The sequence below is a fragment of the Rattus norvegicus genome, chromosome 1 (genome assembly GCF_021556685.1).
Source record: "Rattus norvegicus strain SHRSP/BbbUtx chromosome 1, alternate assembly SHRSP_T2T, whole genome shotgun sequence".
NCBI lineage: Eukaryota > Metazoa > Chordata > Mammalia > Rodentia > Muridae > Rattus > Rattus norvegicus.
The window spans coordinates 198,355,022-198,372,500 of NC_141534.1; the positions used below are offsets into that span (position 1 = coordinate 198,355,022).

Below are 17,479 nucleotides of genomic sequence, written 5' to 3' on the forward strand. Positions count from 1 at the left end.
GAACTCTGAAGTTCATCTCTCCCAAGCACTACACAGGGGATTTAGCTCCCCACCAGAGCGATTTTTCAGAATATTACAGACACTCTGGGACACGGAGGTAAATAATAGTCAGAGCCTCATAACAGAGTATGTACCCAGAGTATGTAAGTTTCAACAAATCAGAATTTTACTCATTGTTGCAAGATTGAAGATCCTTACTTGAATAAAGAAGAAAGAAAGAGAATTCAACAGAACCCACCATGAAATGGCACAGATTGGAATGGCCTGATAGACTTTAGAGTAGCCATTGTGTGTGCCAATACATCGGCTGCAAAAGTGCTGTGAGCAAACAGGTAAGCAGGCGAGCAAGCAAGCAAGCTAAAGATTTTCATCCCAGTGCTGAGAGGTAGCTCAGTAAGTAATACAGCACTGGCTATAGAAGCTCAAGGATCTGAGTTCAGATCCCAGCACCTACCTGAAAAGCCAGGAGTGTCCTCACAGGTGTTTGTAACCCTGGCATTGTGGGGAGAGGAGACAGGAGGATTGCTGGGGCTTGCTGGCCACCAGCCTAGCTCAAGCCTCAGTGAGAGGCTGTCTCAAAGAATGAGGCAGAATGGTGGAGCAAGACACCTGGCATCATTGTTTAGCTTCTTCATGCATCCAGGCACATACATACACCCTCACACAGGCACACATATACCGCTCACACGTACACATGCCCACATGAAATTATCAATACAGAAATAGAAATTTTATTAATAGAATCTTCAAAGGAGAGCCAAATGGAAATTTTAGAGCTGCAAAAACACAGGGTTGCATATCACATAGTTGCATTATGATTGATAACAGTAGCAAAATTACAGTTACGGAGTAGTGATGAAAATAATTTTATGCTTGGGGGTCGCCACAACATGAGGAACTGTATTAAAGGGTCATAGGGTTAGTAAGGTTGAGAACCATTGTTCTGAAAGAATACTGATGATCCAAAATTCCATATCCTATAAAACTATTAAGATTGAAAAGCCAGCAAGACTTCTCAGTGGGAAGAGAGCTAGGATCACTTGTTGCCTAGAGACAGACTCTGAAAAATAGCTGAAGGAAGTGCTCTGAATAGGTATCTGATAAAAGATACCTATTAAAACAGCTGTTATAAAAGTTATAAGACCAATCCGACCCAGATAAGAAAGTGGGTCCTTCACACATTACTGATACAGGTGTGAAATGGCACAGTGTTGTTTTAATTCATTGATATTGCTTGATTCTAATGAGCTCTCAAATAAAATCATCGCAAATTCAGATTAGAAAAACCATTCAAGCTTGTCCAGTTCCACACTCAGTGAACTCCATAGGGCCATTCTGAGGCAATGGAATTTTGCTTAGGACAAAATGTAAGGAGAATATAATGAATTTTTAGTTGCACATGCACACACACACACACACACACACACATACACACACACACACACACACACACACACACATACACACACACTTGCCACAACCCAAAACTAAACCTACATGTAACATGACCCAGAAACTTCACTCTTGAGGACTTCCACACAAAAACAGGGCAATGCACATGATTATTTATAACCTGCTGATTTGTAACAGCCCCAAACTGGAAGTAACCAAAATATATTTCTTAAATCTCTCAGTAAGTGAATGAACAAATACACTGTAATATAGTCAAACCAAGCCCCTTTAATCCCAGCACTTGAGAGACAGAGACAGGCGGATCTTTGTGAGTTTGAGGCCAGACTGTTTTACTAAGTGAGCTCCAGGACAGCCAGAGAAACCCTGTCTCAAACAAAACAAAACAAACCAAAAATCAAACCACAGAAATACTAATTATCATTTGAGAAGAATGCGCTATTAACTCAAAGATTTGGATGGGCCCTAAAGTCAACCTCAAACAGGAGACATTTGTGGTGACAGGTGGATCTGTAACTTGCCTGTTACAGTGTGGCCAGAGGAATAAAGCTCTCCGCATACATCGTAGCAGTGTCAATTTCTTCTTGGTTATAATAGTATAATTGTGCATATGTAACCATTGGGGGTAGCCATGAAGAATACAGAATGTTTCTTTGTACCCTCTGTGTAACTTCCTGAGTATGTTTAGTTACTTCAAGGCTTAAATTTTTGGAAGACTATGATGTAGAATGTTGTATGTTGTGAAACCGCTTGTCTTTAGTTAGATGAGAGGTATCTGGAAAGATATTTGACAGGTTTGGGATGGCATATGAGGTGCTTTTCACTGTTCTTAAATTCTATGTATCGCTTGGGTTGCTTTCAACTTAAACTCTAACGTGGTTAAGACCCCTGGTCCCCCTCCATGCCTGCTGGGAAAAGGAAGGAGAGTGGAGCAAGAGGGCTCCATTTGTCTTGAGCTTGAGTGAAGAAGTGATGTGGTCTATGGCTAGTTGTATGGAGTTGACACTTCGGGGTTTGGCCCTGGTAGGGACATTTACTCCTTTCTGATGGTGACAGCCACTCTGAGGAGCCCAGCAGCACCAGTTGCTCTCCGGATCCTTGTTTAGAAACACACAGAGCTAACCTGTCTCATCCTCCACCCTCTCAATCCCCAGAATCCCCAGAGAATGCCTCTCAACTCCGTTCGTTTTAGAGTCTCATCTCAGCCACAAGTTTAAGTTTCAGTTTAAAGCCTAGATAAGGAACAGACACTAGAGATCCTCTTGGATAATTTTTTTGAGCCTGTGGATATTAATTATCTCAATTAGTAGCAGTAATAGCAAGGCAGTCGTAATCATTTGGGCCCCAATATGCTAAGCAGTGAGAACACAATTCAGTTCTTCATAGAAGGACCCTTTCCCTGCAAGCAATAAACTCATTCAAGTTCAGTTGTGCCAGTCTTGGTTTTGACAAGTGAAGACTGTTATTTTTCACTTGGGGAATTTGTACATGCAGAATCATGACATTAAAGTGAACTGGGCTCTCTCTGTGTGTCTCTTTGTCTCTCTCTGTGTCCCTGTATCTCTGTCTCTGTGTCTGTCTCTCCTCTCCCACCTCCCTCTGTGAGGGGTGGTTGCTATTTGTGCTAGCTAGTTTTCTGTCAACTTGACACACTGTTGTCATCTGGGAAAAGGGACTCTCAATTGAGAAAATATCTCCATATGATTGGCCTGCAGGCAAATCTAAAGTGCATTTTCTTAATTAGTGATGGACGTGGGAGAACACAACCATAGTGGTCATTCCTCTCCTGTGCAGAAGATGATCCTGAGTGCTATAGCGAAGCAAGCGGAGTTAGTCATAAGCAAGGAAGCCACTAAGCAGCGCTCCTCCACGGCTCTGCCTGAGTTCTTGCCTCCAGGTTCCTGTCTTGTCTTCCTGCTTTGGCTTCCCAGAAATGGACTTATAAACTGTAAGGTGAACTAAACCCTTTCCTCTGCAGGTTGCTTTTGTTTTATTACAGCAATAGAAACCCTAACTAAGACAGGTACAGTGTGTGTGTGTTGGGGGGTACACATGCATCTGTGTGTATCGTGTGTGCAGCATGTGTGTGTGCAGAGGCCAGGGATCAGTATCAGGTGTCTTTCTCACTCCGTCTTTGTCTTATATTTTTGAGAATGGAATCTTAAACTCGCTCACCTGGCTAGGTTGGTTGGCCAGTGAACTTCAAGGATCCACCTGTCCCTACCACACCCTATGCCTACTGGGGTTACAGACATGGCTCTTGTTCCTGACTTACAGGTGGGTTGCAGAGATCCAAACTCGGGTCCTCATATGTGGACAGAAAACACTTTACCAACTGAGTCATCTCCCCAGCTCCAAACCGAGGGTTTTGGTTTGCTTTGCCACCAACCTTAAGCCTTGGGAGAATCTTCCCATACAGGGCTACCTTTGTTTGGTGTTTCCATAAAAAAAAAAAAAAAAAAAACTCCAAACCAGCAACTTACGCACATGGATGTTTATTTGACCCACAGTTGAGGTGTCTGAGAAATCTGGGGACATGATGCTGACAGTTGCTTAGCTCATGGGAGACCTTCGTGCTCCCCACAGCATGCAGAGGACGACGTGGCAGGTCAGCATTTGTTCAGATCTCTCCTTTACTTCTTCTAAGACCACTGGTCCCACCAGAGAGATGCCAGCCTGACATCTAATTTAATCCCAATTACTTCCCAAAGACCCAGCCTCCAAACACCAGCGTCCTCTGAACGGTGTGTGTGGGGTGGGTGGGGTGGGTGGTAGGTGAGAGAGTGGATTAGGTTTTGATATAAGTTTCAGAAGGAACATTCTTACTATTTACTATTGCAAAGGGCTTGTGTCAGTGTAGGGAGGGGGTTGGCAAGGTCTGATTGCTTCCCAGGATGACTTTTGAGAGAGTGTTTATGAAGAGTTTCTTGGCCAAGACATCTTTACATATAAGTCTTCGTTAATTGCTGTGAGAGTGACCTAATGATTGACAGCCATTCCCTGACCTGTAGGAACAATCGGTGAGGGATGAGGGTCATGCCCATGTCCCGATTCCCATCTCCTGTGGTTCCAACTGGATATCTCCTGCATAATTTCTGCAAGGAGGTAAATGAGACTTTCTCAAACGAAGCCTCCTCTTCCGTAGACTGTAGAAGATACCTCACGCAGTGCGCAAATCTTCATGGCATCTCAGAGTGCGTTCTCAGTTCATATGGTCCCAGAAGGCTGACCTCTATGTCAGCACAGGCTGCACCTTCAAGGATGCTATTTTCAGAAACTGGTTTCAAGATAAGGTATCACCAAGTAACCCAGGCAGGCTTCAGATTTACAATCCCAATGCCTCGGCCTCCTGAGTTCTAGAATTACTGGCATCTGCTATCATTCCTTGATTCTTCAGGAGCTTGCATAATGATCAGTGAGGTCTGTCTACCTCTAAGGAAAGGGCCTGTGTGATAACTTGCATGTTACTTATAGTGCAAAGGACAAAAGGAAGGGTTGCTAGGGACAGTCGTTTCTGTTCAATCTCCCTGCCATTCTTTTACGGATTTACTCTCTTCAGTCATGGGTCATTTATTCGAGTGCTTGATTTCCTCCTTGATTTACTTTAGCTCTCAGTTTGGTTATCCAATCGCCGATTCGTTATTTATTTAGTCATTTGTTCACAAACACATTCACTCATCCAGCACCTAGCTCTTCGTTCCTTCACCCACCCTCCTTCCCTTTATCCTTCCATCCATTTATCCGCTCTGCACTCATCCATCAACCTTCTTATCCACTTCATCTCTCCTTTCACTTGCTCAGCCAGCAATGAAACCATGTTAGCATTCCTTCTAGGCTCCACCCCCAGTTACCTGGCAACCAGGTGTGCCTGACTCACTAGGAAAGGGGCTGCTTGCCCCCTCCTCACTCGCTTATTCTCTTCCTCTCTGCCTCTCCCCCCTCTCTCCAGGTGTTCCCGGCGGTACCCCCCCCCCTTCCACCTCACCATATCTCACTCTGTCAAACACATCCTTGTCTCTTCTCTTATTTATAAAACACAGCACCATCTAGGCAACCAACAGAAGATACATATAAACTCCAAAGTCCAAAGCTCTGTCTCTCTCTGTCAGTGAGGAGGGAGAGGCGAGGACATCCATTGCCAGGTTACCATATGCCAGGTATGGTGCTGCTCGCTTAACGTACTAGACTAGCACGTTCGTTCCAGAGGCAGTTATTAAACTTTCCATCTCCAGAGGAGGAAAACAATCCCAGGGAGATCGGACAAGCTGTCTAAAGAGAGCCTAGGGTGGAGACTGAGCCAGGGTTCCCACACTCGGCCTCCCTGGCACTTCAGCCATGTCGTCTCCAGCTTTTATTTGATTTGAGTGTTTACCGAGCACTTTAACATTCTCTTGCTACCATGACCTTTGGAGACAGCTGTGCTGGCCTGTGGACAAAGGAGAAGTGTGGCTCAGAGGCGCTGTGGAGACGGAGACCCCTCCGTGAAGCTGCTACGCAGACTCTGAACTTGAACTCAGGTCTCCCGACCTCAAAGGTTTCTGTTCTTTCCAAGCACTGTGTGCTCCAAGAATTAGTTGCCTAAGGCACTAGTTATAAGTGACTCTGTCCGCTGGGTACGTGTGGAAAAGCTTTGAGTTCTGTAAGTGTAGGTCCCCAGTCTTGTGCTGGGGACCTGGAGAGGGTTCTTGGAATAGATACAGCAAGCTAGACCTGAAGGACAGTGGGGAACATTGCCAATGGAAAGCATGGCAAATGAGGCAGGAGTGCAAAGTCACCTTAAAGCCTTAGCTGGTACGGGGAAACCCAAGACAAAGATGAGGGGTCTGGATGGATGGGAGTGCCTGCTCCTGTAGGACTTACCTCCCAGATCTGATTCTATGTGTCCCTTACTCAAAACCCTTCAGTATTCTACATTTCCCTAGAATAAATCTCCCACCTATTGCCAGGCTTGCTGGGATCCTGTCCCTGTCACCTCTGCCCCCAGGGCACTCTGCCTCTGATGTGTCTGTGGGTGCTTAGATGTGTTGGTTTCTCTCAGCTATGACTCAGGGATCAGCTTTTGTTCAAGGAACCGTATGGGCAGGCCCGGCACTCCCTGGCTGGCCTCCTGCATCCAAAACAAACAGTCTGGCGGGCAGCATGTGGGCAGGGAAACAGAGAGCAAGAGGGCATCTCAGGATACGCAGGAGAAACAAACTCAACTGTTGTTGGGAAGCAGGTGATGAAGCCAGGGAGCAGGCTGCCTAGAGGTCCCACGTGACTCCCGTAGTAGACCAGTGGACATTATCATAAAGGTCGCTTTTTGGCACTTACTATTTGCCAAGTGCCGTCTTTACCGCCTTTCTGCAGCAGAGATTGGTTTCCCGATGAGAAAACAAGCTGGAGTGTCAGCGAGTGGCTCAAAGCCACACAGCCAGCAAGCCAGCAGGCTTGAACTCAATGTCATGGGTCAAAAAGCTTAGATCATGGAGACAGGATCATTTAGGTCTTTGTAAAAGGTCAGTCACTGTCATAATGTTCAAGCAGTTTTCCTAAATAATACTATCTTGTGTGTGTGTGTGTGTGTGTGTGTGTGTGTGTGTGTGTGTGAAGTGTATGTGAGGTTTGTGTGATATGTATTTGTGTATGTGGTATACATGTGCTGTGTATACCTGTCTGCTGTGTATGTGTGTGTGGTGTATATGTGCTGTGTATATCTGTGTTGTGTGTGTGTTTCAGAGATTGACATTTGATGCCTTCCTTTATCGCCCTCCACCTTATCTTTTCTGAGGCAACGTCTGTCGCTGAAGCTGGTGACCTTGAGCTCTGCCTGCACCTGCTCATGCTAGCTGGGCAGATATAGGAGACCATCCCTGGCTTCGTTTACATGGGTGCTGGGGGTCTGAACTGAAGTCATTCTCTCGCCTGCCAGGCGCTTTAACAATGGAGTCCCTACTGATTATCTCTTTATGACAAAAAGCCTAACTAGAGGTAGATCCTGGACGCAAGTTTTTCTTAGTATGGCTGCTGGGATGCCCTACTAGATTTAAAACTATATTGACTTAACACACTCATGTGAAGAACAAGAAAGAAATAAAAGAAATGAATTTTGAAACAGAGTCCTCTGGTCAGCCTTTGGACGGGTCCTAAAGCTCCACTGGAATCCAAGGCAATTGAGGGATGAGGACCACGTGGTACCAGAGATAGAGTTCAGGATACAGGACTCCTGTCTCCGTCCTTTGTTATTGGGCTCACTGGTCCATCTATGAACTCTGTTCTCCCAGGATTCACAGGGCCTGTGGAGTTCAGAATCTGAAGCTGAAAGTGAGGATTTGGAAGTCACCTCTGGCTGCTGCCAGAGTGAACCCTGAGTAGTCCCCAGTACTCCTTCTAGTGTGTCCCATGAGTGTCCCGCCATGTTGCCCTTAATGTTCTCCAGTCCCTTCTAGGCTTGAAGCTTGTCTCCAACTGCCAGCCACCTCTCCCCAAAGCCAGATCTGCCCCAAGACTCTCTCACAGCCTAGAAGTAGGCTTGCCTCCCAGAAAGCAACCTTGGTCCTCTACCTGGCCAATGCCTGGGACAGTGCACGTGGGCAGAGTTTTGTTTTCAAAGACAAGGTTTCATTGTGTAACCCTGGTTGTCCTGGAACTCGCTCTGTAGGCCAAGCTGGCTTCAAACTCAGAGATCAGCTTCCTGAGGGCTGGGATTTAACTAGTGTGCCCCAGTGGCCTGGCTTTCTTGGGCAGAGTCGTAGTCAGGCAGGAGTCAGGAAACACTCTTAAGCAGGACAGACCTGTAGAGTTTGTATATGAAAGTCGGCTCTAGAAGGAAGCCGAGGTGGAGTTCAGTTGCGGATGGTAGGGCCCGACTCAGGTGAGGAATAGTGATGTATGGATATAGGGTGATAGATAGACTTACGCAATGGTTAAGAGTCAGCCCAGGACAGACGGTTCAGTGGTTAGGAGTACCTGCTGCTCTTAGAAAGGATCTGGGATCTGATCCCGGCACCTACATGGTCACTCACAACACCTGTAACTGCAGTTCTAGGAATATGATACTGTCTTCTATCCTTCACGGGCACCAGACACACACACATAAAATAAGAAGTAAAATTCTGAGAGAGAGAGAGAGAGAGAGAGAGAGAGAGAGAGAGAGAGAGAGAGATATGACTGGAGGTTACCAGACTTCTGATTGTTGATTGACACTGAAGGGTGTTGGGTCTACAATGAGAACATACAAGGAAACTGGCTCTGCTAGGCAAAGTGCAGGGTTGTCAGTGGCTGGCTTCCTGTGCAGGAACACAAGAGTCCCCACAGCCAGCCCAGGAGCTCCACCACTTCCTTCTGCTCCCCCCCACCCCCCACTTCCCCTGTGACACTGACATGTTAAAAATCATAGCAGCTTGCTTGGCCAGACCTGTTCACATTCTGACCTGACACTCATCATAGGAAAGAATCCATGCTCAGGAGTCAGGGGCCCTGTGCTGGTCTTCGGAGCTTGCTTTCTCTTGCCTTCAGTATTTATTTGTTTGTTTGTTTATTTATTTATTTATTTAAAGTTTATTTATGTGAGTACACTGTTGCTCTCTTCAGACTCATGAAAGAGGGCATGGAATCCCATTACAGATGGTTGTGAGCCACCACATGGTTGCTGGGAAGTGAACTCAGGACCTCTGGAAAAGCAGTCAGTGCCCTTAACCACTGAGCCGTCTCTCCAGCCCTTTAGTTTTATTTTTAAATCTACACGACAAGGCTGATACAATCCCTGAGTCTCAGCCCAGACTGTATATGAGAGTGTGGAGAGATTTTCAAATTGATGAGAGCGTGATAAGATTCTGTTATGTACCCACTAGAAAGACTAAAAGGGCCAATGATAGCTAGGGCGGGCCAGGCTGTGGAGCAGTGGAAGCTCTCAGACCGAGTTGCTGGTGGGACTGAAGCTCTCAGACCAAGTTGCTGGGGGGAGTGAAGTTGGTGTAGCTCTCTAGAGCACTACTGCTACTTCTTGTTGAAGTTTGAATGTGACCTCAAGGGAACAGCCTAGGGAACTCAGGAGCTTAGTAGAAGAGTCATTAAGTACCTCCATGAACATATAGAGGGACAACCCTGGCAGGGGCTCTGGGGAGAGCTCAGGTCCCAGCACCTAGCATCAGACAGACAGTGTAGCAAAGTCTCTCAAAAGAATCGGAGTCCACTAGGCAGAGAATAAAACCTCTACTTATCCCTTTTGAGGCTGGAGGTGGGAGGTGGGGGGTGGGGGAATGTTCACAGCAGGAGTTTGCAACAGGGGCCTCTGATTCTTAGGCCGGAGGTGGGGAGGGGGAAGGGGGACAGGATGTGCCACCCCATTGATATAGACTCACTTCCCAGGTGAAACAGTGGTGTCACGGGCAAGTCTGACCTTGGTTCACAATATTCTAGCAGCTCACCCGCTGGTGGTGTCTGTGAGACGGGGCGAGCTGAGGTAAGCATGGGCTAGACTGTAACATCAGCTTCTTATATTTCTCAAGAATACTGGCCACTTAACAGCCAGGGGCGAAAAGTACAAATGTACACAGAAAAGGAGCATACGAAGGTTTGAAGCAGCTTGATTCACCCGAGTCTTAAACTGTAACCTTAAATGTCCCACAGTAAAAGAATTAATTGCATGCTGTTCGCAAAATGCAATATCACACAGTAATGTGACATTTTGGCGTCATAGAGTCAATGTTGAGCAAAAGATTTCAGACTGTCAAAGACTACATAACGTAGTGTGCTGTTGCCATTCTGTGAGGTGCAAGAACAGACAATACTAAGCAGTCTATGATGACCGTAGCCACGAGAGTGATGTCTCCAGCTGGCGTAGAAGTCTTGTGGGATATTGGAAGTGTATCTTGGGAGGTAGATATTATGTTACGTCTCTGCTGGTGAAATGAGATTAGAATTTATTAAAGGCAGGTTTATTGGGAAGCGGCTCTCAAGAGAGTTCACTGGTCCCAAGGATTGAGGAAGGAGGGATGAGGGAGGAGAAAGAAAGAGTGTGTACGCAGAGAGAGAAGAGAAGAAGAAAGGGAGAAGAAAATGTCTGGGTTATATAGGGAGGAGTTTCTGGGGGGAAGGGCAGCACAGCCGCTGGGCTGGAAAGTTCAGGGTTGGGGGGCAGGGTATACTAGGTAGGGACTGAGGGATGCTGGGAGAACCTGGAGGCCAGATCTCCTTTGATATGTAAAATATGCAGCTCAGTTCCTTATACCTGGGTCTGAAACCAAAAACAGTAAAGTTTATTGAGTTTTACATTTAACAATTAGAGACTTTAAGTTATACTTCAAATGAATTAAAAAGAAAGAAGGAAAGATAATATTGCTAGAGATGTGGCTCAGTTTGTCTAGAATGCATGAAGTCTTGCGTTCAGTCTCTAGTGCTATCCTATGTACGCCAGTTGTGGTGGCACAAGCCTGTAGCCCTGGTACTTGGGAGGTAAAAGCAGGAAGATCAGAAAATCAAGACCATCCTTTGCTACTTAGGGAGATTGAGGTCACCCTCAGCTATTTGAAATGTCATCTACACAAAACAGAAAATTCAGTGATTCAGACTGAATGGTGTTGAAGGTCCCCAGTGACTCTATGGAGCAGCAGGGACCTTGGTATTGGATCCACAGTCTCAGATTTCTCCTCAGAGGGTTCGGAACCCAGGCACAGTCGCCAGTGGCTGGACAATGTTGTGGAATGTGAGACCATAGTGTCCTCAGAAAACAGGTCTCCTTCATCTGGAGGAAGTCTTGCATGAAGTGCTGGTGCAGGGATGGCTGCTCCAGCCTGGGGCCCTCTGGCTTCGTCACACGGCCACCTGCTCTTGGCTCTGGCCCAGGCGTGGCGTGCCATCTCAGACCCTCGAAAGCCTCGCTGAGGAGGCAGGAAAGCCATGATTCAAACAAGCCACAGTGAGGCTGCGTGAATAATGCTGAATGGAATTCACGCTAGAACTTCTGGTTCTCACAGCTGCGGATGGGGGAGATTGCCAAGGGAATTCGAGGTATTGTTCAGCCCTGACTGCAGCTTCCATTGTCGGACTCTGATTGCTGCTTTTGTTTCACTATAAAGTACAGTTATTAAACGCCAGCTGGGAACAAAGATGTGTTTACATGCCAGGAGGTCGGTGAACGGATGCCAGATTTAGAGTTGCCTTAGCTGTTGGCTGGGGGTGGGCCTGTTGTCAAGGGAGGGGGCAACCCGGGAGCCTTTAAATTTAAAACGTTCCTCTAGGAGTTACGGGATGATAACCATGATACTATTCCAGGTAAGCCTGAGTCTCTCTTTGTTAGTGAAGGTTTGTGTTTATTTTCGTGGACCCCAGAAGACAAACCAAACCACAATCCCCACAGTAGACATATCTGGAGTCCTTCGACTTCCCCCCAGCACTGGATCTACCTGGCCCTGCTCCCCAGCTACACCAAACTCCCGAAAGACAAAGCTGCCAATATCATGCCAGTCTCCTTGATACGTGTAGAGTCTGTAGCAGCCCAAGAAATTGGGATAAACCACTTAATAGCTCACAGTGATGGGGCTAGTCTGCGGGCCAGACTTTACAGGTGTTAATTAAGTTTAAGACATAAAGCCCTACCATCCCCTGTATTTGCAAAGAAGCGATGTTAACCCTCAGAGAAGTCAGGTAATGGGATGAGATCATCCAGCTGGTCGGATGGACTGTAGAACCAGGTTCCTTGAGGTGCTTTTCTGGGGTGGGACAAGGCAGCCCTGGGATTGTTGTAAAAACCGACATTTCCATGTTCTCTTTATTAGGGAGAAGGTCATAGGACACATCCAACCTTCTGGGACACTTGAGGCTTTATCTCTCGTTGCTGAGCTAATGGTCTCTTCTGGCAAATGGGAGGAGTGGATGGGACTAGCTAGCGACCTTTGACTGCAGCTGGAGTCTGGCTGAAGTGGACAGGTGAGTGGCAGTGATCTGAGAAGGATTTCCCACAATCCAAAGACTTTATGCTTGTGATGCCAAGATGGAGTCATTTCCAGTTTCCTCTGAAAAGAGCCTTCACCTTCAAGAATGCTCCATACCTTAACGTAGCAGTGAGCAACTTAGCCATAACCTTGTGGTAATCTTGATCTCAGAAAACCTTGCTTTTCAAGTCTGGATGACAAACTGGAGCAAGAGGCCACATGCTTGGGTAACATGGAGCTGTCTAAGGGCCTCAATTTTAGTACTTGTCTGCATCCTAGAATTGTCATGTCTCTCTCTCTCTCTCTCTCTCTCTCTCTCTCTGTGTGTGTGTGTGTGTGTGTGTGTGTGTGTGTACTCAGAGGATTAGACCAGGGTATAAGCAGGTGTCCCATGTGGTTAGATGCTCCTAGAGTCCAGAGATCACAGAGTGGCTGGGAACTTTGGCCACATCAGTGGCACTAGGTGATTTTTTTTTTTTTTTATAAATCACATCTATCCAGATGTCGAGGGCTATGCTCTGCCCTGGTTACCTGATCATTAGAAATTAGAAAAGGCTTAATTCTGTTTCCTTCAGGTGTTAGAGCTGCGCTCTCTCTCTCTCTCTCTCTCTCTCTCTCTCTCTCTCTCTCTCTCTCTCAGTTTTTCTTTGTGGACTTGGGATTCCAGCTGGTTGCTGACCCACTTGGAAATCTTACTATCCTTGCACCTGGCCAGGCACCCATCCTTCCAGAACTGTGTCCTTCACATTCATTCCTAGAGCAGGATTGTGCTGAGAAGACGTAGGTAGTTCCTGAAGGAGAGAGACTTCAGCCACCTCATTTGTAGTCTGGCAAGTCCCTTAACCCGACCAGCCCTGGGTAATTACCAGGCACCATCCTTCCTATCGCTAGCTTGTTGCCAGGTGTGTGGGTGTGGCAGAGAGCCAAGGTGCAGCTTCCCCACTGCAGCTGCGGGGGCAAAGCTCTGATTCTCTCCTGGCTCTAGTTCCCGTATACACCAAACATCAGAAAAGAGCTGGGGTTTTGTTGTTGTTGTTTTGTTTTTTAACTCTGCCTCCAAGTTTCTAGAGGGAACACAGGACAGCACCGGGTTCAGAGAGAGAGAGAGTTCTGATTCATATTTAATCCTTGTTTCCCCTTGGCCCTGACATCTGGCTAGACAGGGATTTACCTCAGGAATTGTTCCTGTGGTTTTTTTTTGATTCTGACTGAGCAGGGAAGGAGGTTTGTGGTGGTGTTCAGCACACGTTTCTGTTCAAGACAGAGAACAGCCGTGAATTAAACATTAGACTAAGCATTGTCAGGGTCGGGCTTCTATTCTGGTGGGACAGAAGGAAAACAAGACCAAGGAGATACGTAGGTGATGTTCTGCGTTCTGCTCAGATTTACATAAGTAAATATAAGTGTGGCCAAGGGGAGAGAGTAAGGCAGAGGTTCTGAGTGTTCCTGGGAAAAGGGAGGTCAAAGACTATATCAAAGAGGAAAACGACAGTTGGGAGGTGGTGGCGCATGCCTTTAGTCCCAGTGCTCAGGAGGCAGGGGTAGGAGGATGTCTGTGAGTTCGAGGTCAGCAAGGTCTACAGAGTGAATTCCAAGACAGCTAGGGCTACACAGAGAATCCCTGCCTCAAAAAACAAACACAAAAGTAAAAAGGAGAGAGAGAGAGAGAGAGAGAGAGAGAGAGAGAGAGAGAGAGAGACCCAGTAATACCATATGCATTTGGACTAGTCTCCTGACTTCTGTACAACAATCTGCTTGGCTTCACCAGAGGGGCTGATGTCTTGCTGTAAAGTGTGCAGAAAGAAACCAAGGAGTATTTGGAATAAAAGACCAAGGTACTTCATGTCATCCATGGGAGGCATGGGGATGACGGGGCAGAGATGCTTCAAAGGTAAATTACAAAGCCTTCGGTCCAGACTGGCTCTGTGAAGTATTCCAGCTCGCCTCTGTTCTTTCACTTGGTTTGCTGTCAGACTCCAATGTCAGCAGAGGACCATCTCACATGCCTATGCTTTTTTATTAAATAACAGTGAAAGCACTGTTATATAATGTGAGCTGATAGAGTGGGGGTGGGGGCAGAGGAAGAGCAAAGAACCTTCTGTCATCTATACCTAGCCTTCTTTCAGCCTCTGAACTCAGAGGCACATCAGGAGCTGTCAGGTTTTGGCTAGATCCCAACCTTGAAGTAGTCCCGAGAATACTTTTGCTGTGCGTCATTGGGCAAATTGAATCACTTCTCTGGTTTCTGTAAGTGTATATACATTTAGCTCTCAAAGCCAAACGAGCTTTAGGATTCATTATGCAATTACACACTACTTAGTCAGACGGTAACAACGACAATCAGGAGAATGGCTCTCTAGTCAGACATAGAGGGAATTGATACAGAAGCTTGCTGCTTCAGAGTTAGGCTTTCCCATCACAAAAAAGACACTGAGCCAGCTTGAGCCAGTTTGCATTTGACTTTCAGATTGTGTTAGTTCAGCTTAATTGCTAACTTGGAGTGTTGGGGGGTGGGGGAAGGGAGGGAAGGGATGGAGAGGGAAGGGGTGGGGAAGAACTCTGAGGGAATTTCCAGAGAAGTTTAACTGAGGAGAGAATACCCATCCTGAATATGGGCCAGATGTGGTCTGACTAACCCTCATTCTTCTGCTACCATGCCTTTCCTGCCATGATGAACCGTCCCCTCAAACTGTGAGCTAAAATAAGCTCCTCCTAACTTAATTGCTTTTCTCAGATATTTTGTTACAGATATGCAAACAGCCATTCTGTTGGATACATCCTAATTACTCCCAATGGAATCTCCTAGGGCTCCAAGGGCTGAAAAGCCAGAAATTTCTTTCAGATCTTCAAGGAAGGTTAGCTTAAAAACCTGGGAAAATCAGCTGACATCTGGATTTTTATGTGAAAACTTTTTTTTTTTTTAAATCTACACATTCAATTAAATCAGCCAAAGCTCAGTGCATGGACCGAAGGAAAGGGGTGGCAGTGCTGGCTACTTTTTAGGTACGTGAGGAAATGAGTCCTCCTGTTCCCACCTGAAGAAGAGACAGATTGTCCTCAGCAAGGCTGTGCAGTTGAGATTTCTCAGAAGGTAAGGTGCTGATCATTTTGGATGTAAGGGAGCTGGAAATGCGGAGCGGAGACTCAGCACAGGGCAGTCATCTCCACCTCTAGCCTCTAATCTAGCTCTGAGACGAGCATATCCTAGTTGTCTCATGTACACGACAGAGGAAAGGTGTCATGAGAAATGTTGATAAACACTTTCAAGTGAGAGGGCATGATTCACAGCTGTGCAGACAGGATATAGAGGACACAAACCCCACAGACGTTTATCGAGAGCCTCAGTGTGTCACTCACTGGGAAAGGTGGTGTATGTAATTCTCTCCTGGTTTTTTTTTTTTGCATGTTTGAATATTTCACCTTCTTCAGGTTTCAGCTCAAATATCTCTTCCTCAGAGAACGTGGCTGGACAGGACACCCTCTCTGATGAAGCCTGCCTCCCCAGTCTCCATCTCTGAGCCTCATTCTTCTGTCCCACATACTAAAATGTGTAAGGATTGTACTTTGTAAAAGGCTAGCTCTCCTTATGACACACAAGTTCCACGAGGGCAGGAACTTCATACACTGTAGTCATTCACCAAATAGGTTGAATATTTCTAAATATCTCCTTGAAAGTGTTTCGACCAATCCTTTAAATTTCCCTGGCCTCCTGCACTATTATCACTATTATAAGGATGGAGTGAAATTGCACTTTGAGAAAGAAATGTTTAGGAGTAAAAAACTGGTGCGCGACCAGTGAATTTTATGTTTCTTGTACTCACTATGGGACAGCTTTGCAAATTATCTGCAAAGGAACCAAACCTATTTTTAAAGATCCCTGCGCTTCGCAGTTCTAGGTGATGACATCAGAGAACTCCGAGTTCCACGTCCCAAGCCGAGCCTCGTGGTCCTCGAAAACTTCAAGCCCCAGGATGCAGCGCGGCATGGGGAACCCAGCGCCCCGCGCGCGGCCGCGAGCCAACACCCTGGAACTAGGAAGACGCCCGATTCCTTTGCCCGCCACGCCGCCGGGCGCGCGCGGAGCCTGTCGGGACTTGTAGTGTTCGCCGTTGGGAGTGCCCGCTCCGGAATCTCAGTCGCTGTCTGGTCGGGTAGAGGCAGCGCGTGCACGCGTGCGCAGTGCGCGGGCGGGCCGTCGTGGGCGCCGCTCCCGGCAGCTGAGTGCCTGAAGGAGCCGGGACCGCGGTGGCGCGGGTGCTCCGGGCGGAGGCCGCGGTAAAGTGGGGCATGAGGCGTGCAGCTGTGGTGTGCGTGTGTGGAAGGGGAAAGCGGGGCGAGGGACGCGTGTGTGAGGCGGCCTCCCGCTGCTGAAGGGGCGCGGGGCCGCGCCTCCTCGCGCGTCTGCGGGCGCGCGCACCTGGGCGAGGCCGGGCTCACCTGTGCGCGGGCTCCTCTGCGCCGGTGGCCTGCCCTGCGGGTCCCCACCAAGGCTCACAGTCCCTAGCGTCCTCGCTGCCGTCGCCGCGGCTCGGCCCCTCTCCGGGATCCCGGTGGCGACGCCTGTCGGAGCGGCGCGCCTCCAGGGCCGTGTCCGCCCCATCCCCGCCGCTCGATCCCGCATAGCCCCGCTTCCCCGCGTGTGCGGACAGCGAGTGGCAGGGTTGGGAGTGCCCTGGCCAAGGTCACGCGGGTGGGACCTGTGAGGCTCCTGAACTCTGGGCTCGGGACTTGGAGGAAGGCAGCCCTGCTCGTCTCGTGGTTCCTTTCGGATGCTTTCTATTGACCCTCCCGGGAGAGCGTCCGAGGAGAAAGTGGTGTCAGGTTGAAAGCGCCCTGCTGTTCGTGGTGCTCGGCCTTGGGTAGAATCCTCATTCTGCCAGACACCCAAGCTGAGCCTTGACCGAGGGCCGAGTAAATTCAGAAACTGATGTTGTCTGGGTCCAAGTCCCGAGGACAGGTTTAAGGAACAGATACTCAGGTAGTTTATGGCATTTCGTTTTCTAGTTCGCCTTCCCGTCCTTTCTAATACTTGCTTGGATGAGTTGGTCGCTATCTATTTTAATAAGATTTTCTGTGCTCTTATGAAGTCGTGTTGCCCTTTGTAAATTAGTCTTCTAACTAGAAAACTTATTTCCTGTGTGTTTAATGACCGGAAC

The 17,479-nt window shown here is 47.6% G+C and overlaps 1 protein-coding gene across 50 annotated transcripts in view; it reads left to right on the forward strand.

Annotated features, from left to right (window-relative positions):
• Positions 1-5,508: 5,508 nt before the first annotated feature.
• The window catches only part of Plekha1 (pleckstrin homology domain containing A1), a 62,031-nt gene continuing 50,060 nt past the window's right edge, over positions 5,509-17,479 (forward strand). For 28 of the 50 annotated variants that reach the window (NM_001079894.2, NM_001415980.1, XM_087572670.1 and 25 more), the window contains 1 exon segment: positions 16,502-16,598. The gene's annotated coding sequence lies outside the window, so the exon portion shown is untranslated. 50 annotated transcript variants of the gene reach the window in all.